Source organism: Schistocerca piceifrons, chromosome 4, assembly GCF_021461385.2.
Source record: "Schistocerca piceifrons isolate TAMUIC-IGC-003096 chromosome 4, iqSchPice1.1, whole genome shotgun sequence".
Taxonomy (NCBI): Eukaryota; Metazoa; Arthropoda; class Insecta; order Orthoptera; family Acrididae; genus Schistocerca; species Schistocerca piceifrons.
Window position 1 is genome coordinate 564,820,661 of NC_060141.1, and position 6,000 is coordinate 564,826,660.

The window sequence follows — 6,000 nt, forward strand, 5'->3', positions numbered from 1 at the left end:
GCTTTTTTGAGAGAGGCGGGTGCCCGCCTTGCCGGAAAACCCCGTTAGCGTGGGCGGCTCTCAATCAGACGGCAGTGCATCGCTTCCGGCCGTTTCATTACCCCACCCCTGGGCCCCGTCCCCGCGGCCGCCGCTGCAGTTGCTGCTCTGCGCGAGGCATTAGCCGGCCGGGTGCAGGCGCATATTAAAAGTGGCCCCTGTTATTGCGCGGCCATCGCGGAATGCTTTGTGTGGGCCGCCGCAGGAGGCGCCCGAGTGCCAATAGTTGACAAAACACTGCGCTCTCTTCTCCCCTGCGCCGGCGTGCGGTGCGCCCGTTTCCTCCCCTCGCCCTCTTCATCCTTTGCTCTACCTCTCTACCTACAGACATACCACAGCGCGGCCATTGTTCGCGGCTGGGTGAGCAGCTTCTGACCCCGGGGCTGCTGCACCCTCCTGTTAGCGGCCGACAGCCCACCGCAGCGTTAAACAGCCCCCTCTGCTTTATTTGGCCGCTTATATTACACACGAGTTGGATGCCACCGAGGGCGTCATTGCAAGACCAAGAATATGCAAAGGCATTGAATTTTTCAGCTTCGCGAACTGCTGGTCAGTTATAGCCAAACATTTTAGTATCTTCGTTTTTTAGGGTTCCGTATCTCAGTCGGCAAAAAGGAACCCTTCTAGGGTCACTGTGTTGTCCATCTGTCTGTTAGTCCGTTAAGACCCTCTTTTCTCAGGAAAAGGCAGAGGTGTCAAGTTGAAATGTATTTCAAATACTGATATCTACGGCCCCTTGGTGGTATAAAAAAGTTTCACCTTCTAAGTCAATGGAGTCGAAAGATACGGCCATTTCTCACTCATCAAAGCGTGTAGGTAAACTATCCATTGAATTGGTACATAATATCGTAGACTTATACCATAACTTTAATAAACACGACAGATATACGTAACACAGACTTTAATCATCAATCATGCTTCGTCCTTCAGTAATAACGACAGGCTGCCAATGTTGGGTAACTTTTCGATTCCGGGACTGTAGAAATCACGTGGTTTCAAGGCGATGAACTCGTCGAACCTTGTTCGGAGCGCATTTTCATCCGGAAAGGAAGTTCCTTGAAGTTGGGAGGAGAAACAGCATTGGTCATATTTTTTGTTTTATTATCCGCAAGATCGATTTTCGGTCACTTAGTGACCATCCTCAGTGCTGTAATATACCATTAAAATTGGTAGGCACTGGTATCAACAAGCTTAGAGCTAAGTGACCGAAAATCGATCTTGCGGATAATAAAACAAAAAAATACGACCAATGCTGTTTCTCCTTCCAGTTATATCCATTATCTGATCGTGGTACTCAGAACACTCCATGGAGTCGCCAATCAATAAGTTCCTTGAAGGTTGGCTGAGAGAGAGCGGAAAATGTGACAATTTGAGGGCGCAAGATCAGGTGAAGAAGGTGAATGTGGAATGACTTTCCAATACAACCCTTATGTGGTGTTTTTTGTCAGTCTAGCAGAATTCGTGCGGGCGTTATCGGAGATTGGTATCACTTCACGCAGTCTTCCTACTCGTTGTTCTTCAATTGCGTCAGCAAGACGTACCTGTTGCTGACAATAATTGCCAGCAGTGATGGTTACTACTCGGGGAAGCAACTCGTAGTACACAACACCGCCGCTGTTCCACCAGATTCATAACATAACCTCTTGTGGATGGGTGCAGGTCTTTATACTGTGAGTTGCTGCCTTACCTGGGATCAGCCATTACTTTCTTTGTCTTATGTCAGCATAAAGGTCATTTCTCGTCACCAGTAACACTACGGGATAGACATGGTCGATGTTGTTCACGAGCCAACTGATCACGAGCAAGCAGAGATGCACGTATGGCCACGCGCTGCTTTTTGTGATTTTAGCTTAGTGAATGCGGTACCCGTGCTCCCGATTTTTGAACCTTTTCCATCGCAAGCAAATGTCGCACGATAGTGGAATAATCGCAGTTCATCACATTTGCCAATTCCTGAGTACAGTGTCTTGCATCATTGTGGATTAATGCACCGGCCGGTGTGGCCAAGCGGTTTTAGGCGCTTCAATCTGGAACCGGGCGACCGCTACGGTCGCAGGTTCAAATCCTGCCTCGGGCATGGCTGTGTGTAATGGCCTTAGGTTAGTTATGTTTAAGTAGTTCTAAGTTCTAGGGGACTGATGACCCCAGAAGTTAAGTCCCATAGTGCTCAGAGCCATTTGAACCATTTTGAACAGATTAGAGGCCGTAGAAGCGGGGTGGCCGTGCGGTTATAGGCGCTACAGTCTGGAACTGCGTGACCGCTACGGTTGCAGGTTCGAATCCTCCCTCGGGCATGGATGTGTGTGATGGCCTTAGGTTAGTTAGGTTTAAGTAGTTCTAAGTTCAAGGGGACTGATGACCACAGTAGTTAAGTCCCATAGTGCTCAGAGCCATCTGAACCATTTGGATTAATGCGTTTAAGCGATCTTCATAAATTCCAGAACGCCTTTCTGAACGTGGGGAGTCACTAACGTCAATACGATCCTCCTTAAAACGATAAGACCATTTTCTTCCCGTGCTTTGTCCATAGGCATTAACCCCATACACAGCGCAAATGTTTCTGGCTGCCTCTGCTGCTGCCATCCCTCCACTGAACTCAAACAGAAGAATATGTCGAAAATGTTCCAATTTCTCCACTTCGTACTGTATTTTCTAGCGTCAACAGCTCCACTCACTATCTCCCAATGATAATATGACAATAATTAAACACAAATAGCGATAGTGAACTACAAATAAGAAATGACACTCGTTAAATAAACTTGCAATACAAAACCGCTACGAACTTATACACCAGCCTAAAACAACGTCATTATGTTTGTAAGGAACTATCAAAGCGCGAGTCCTTCTAACACTTGTTTGCTTTTTTATTAACAGGAGGGTACGGTGGAAATTTCTCGTCGTGCCTCAGTGGCAGCGACGACAACTAATAGATCTTGATATCAGCGAAAATCCGCAGTGAAATCCTTATACTAGGTGGAATCCAAAATTTTTGAAACTGGTGTTGTCATCTGGAAAGTAGGAAAAGTAGATCTTTGCACCGCTAGGTTGCGAGAGCTGCATATCTGATGAGTCAGTGTGCGGAATGGCATTCAGCTGGGAGGACGTGTTGCGTGTCCACAGTGATTTCCATAATACTGTGTGTTTGGTGTGTGGCGATTTTACGATAGATCCATGAACAGAACAGCGCGCTTGTGTCAAATTCTGTGCGAATCTCGGGAAAAGTGCTACGGAGACCCTTGCAATGATTCAACAAGTGTTTGGGGGACAGAGCATGAGCTATACGCATGTGTTTGAGTGGCATGCTCGGTTCAGGGCCGGCAGTACAGACGTCGAAGATGATGCTCGCACTGGACGGCCCGTTAGCCGCACAACGCCAGACATTGTTGACAAACTTCAACAATTGGTTCGTGCGGATCGACGTCGAACCATTCAAGACATTGCGGATGAAGTGGGTATTGGTTATGGGACATGTCAACGAATTTTGGCTGATGAATTGGGCATGCATCGTGTCGCTGCAAAATTTGTGCCAAGGATCCTGACCGCCGATCAGAAGGCACAGCATGTTGAAGTGTGCGCGGACCTTCGTCAGACCGCATCTGATGATCCAACTTTCTTGTCACGGGTTATCACTGGCGACGAGAGCTGGATTTACGATATGACCCAGAGAAAAAGCAACAATCGTCCCAGTGGAAGAGTGCAGGCTCTCCAAGACCCAAAAAAGGGAGACAAGTGAAGAGCAAAGTGAAGAGCATGATCACCGTTTTCTTTGATACCAAAGAATTCGTCCCACCCAACCAACAGTGAATTCCGCGTACTACTGTGACGTTTTGCGACGGCTCCGTGAAAACGTGCGGCGACGATGGACCGAATTTTGGCGTCAAGGGAACTGGCGCTGTCACACATCCTTGCTCACCAAGACCTTTTTGGCAAAAACAACATGGCAGTTGTACCCCACCCACCGTACTCGCCAGATTTGGCACCTTGAGACTTCGTGCTATTCTCAGAACTGAAACTGAAGTTGAAAGGCCGTCGTTTCGACACTCTAGAGAGGATTCAAGAAACATCACTGGCGGTGATAAACACCCTCAAAGAACAGGACTTCCAGAAAACGTTTGATCAGTGGCAGAAGCACTGGGACTGGTGTGTATGTGCGGATGGGAACTGCTTCGAGGGTGATGGTGACCATTATTACAAAGGTAAGGTTTTCAACAGATGGCAGCACCAGTCCCGAAAATTTTGGATAGCACCTCGCACGTATCATCAAACCTCTAACGAGACTGATGCACCCCACCACGAATTCCTTCCTGACTCCCCCTACAGCTTTTACCCTCTACATCCCTCTCAAGTACCATGGAATTTACTCGTTGATGTTTTAAAACATGTCCTGTCATCCCATCCCTTCTTCTTGTCAGCATTATTAAAATGTTTCTCTCCTCTCCGATTCTGCAGAGAATCTTATCACTCCTTATTAGTCAATCAGATTTTCAAAACTCTTTGGTAGCACCACATTTCAAATCTCGTCTTTCCCGGTTCCCCACAGAGCATGATTCACGTCCATACAGTGCTGTGCTCCAAAGGAAATTCCTTAAATTAAGGCCGATGTTTGACACTATCAGGTTTCTTTTGGCCAGAAATGCGTTCTTTGACTGTTCAAATGGTTCAAATGGCTCTAAGCACTATGGGACATAATCTGAGGTCATCACTCCCCTAGACTGAGAACTATTTAAGCCTAACTAACCTAAGCACATCACTCACATCCTTGCCCGAGGCCCGATTCGAACCTGCGACCGTAGAAGCAGCGCGGCTCCGGACTGAAGCGCCTAGAAGCGCACGGCCGCAGCGGTCGGCTCTTTGACTGCTCTTGCCTGCTCGTTATGTCCTCCTTTCTTCGTCCATCGAGTGTTATTTTGCTACCGAGGTAGCAGCATCGCTTCACTTCAATTATTTCGTGGTCCCTAATTTTGATTTTAAGTTTACCGTTAATCTCACTTCTGCTACTGTTTGATCTACCTTCGGTTTACTATCAACCCAAAATGTGAGCTCATTAAATGCTTCATCACATTTGACAGATCCTGCAGTTCTTCCTCACATTAGTTACGGATAGTAGCGTTATCAGTAAATCTTACTGATACACTGTTATTCTAAATTTTAATCACTTTTCTGAACTTTTTTCCGTCATTGTTTTTTGATGCGTGTATTGAATATTAGGAGTGAGAGGCACCCTTTTTCATCCGTGCACTTCATTCTTGTTCTTCCTCCGTTGATCCTTGTACCTCCTATAGCTAACATCTACTTTTCTGAGAATTTCGAACATTTTGCGCCAGTTTAATACCTTTTAGGCCCGACTATAAGCCGCACTTTTTACGCAAAATTCATGCATTAAAATTTATAATGTGGCTTATATACATCAATATGTGTACTCTGAAAACCACTGTGAAGCGTATTGCAGAGGGTAGGTACATAGTGTCACATATTAAGGCGTTGGGAGTTCTTCCCTTTCCAATAGTGTATGGAGCATAGAAAGAATCACTACTATACCGCTTCTGTGCGTTCTATAATTCGTCATAACTTGTATTCACGATCCCCAAAGGAGCGGTACGTAGGGGACTAAAGTATGTACAGTTATGTATCCCGCCTGGGAGGCGGCGCGTGGGTAGGAACGGGAAAAGGTAATACAAGTCGGTACTGCAAGATCATGGCTTACTGGTCGAAAAACAAGGTGATAAACGATTACATAACTTTGTACGTAGGTGCGATGCCGAAGCGAAGTGTCCTGGCTGGCTGCACCTGATGACATGGGCTGAAGCAGTCGCGGAGCTCGTAGACCTCGACAGCACCGGCTAGAGGGCGCCGTCGTCTGTGTGTCTCGTAGTGCCAACTTGAGAAACTATTCCGTGGCATCGTTGCAATCGATACCACATACAGGGTGTCCCAAAAAGATTGATCCGATTTTAACTTGTA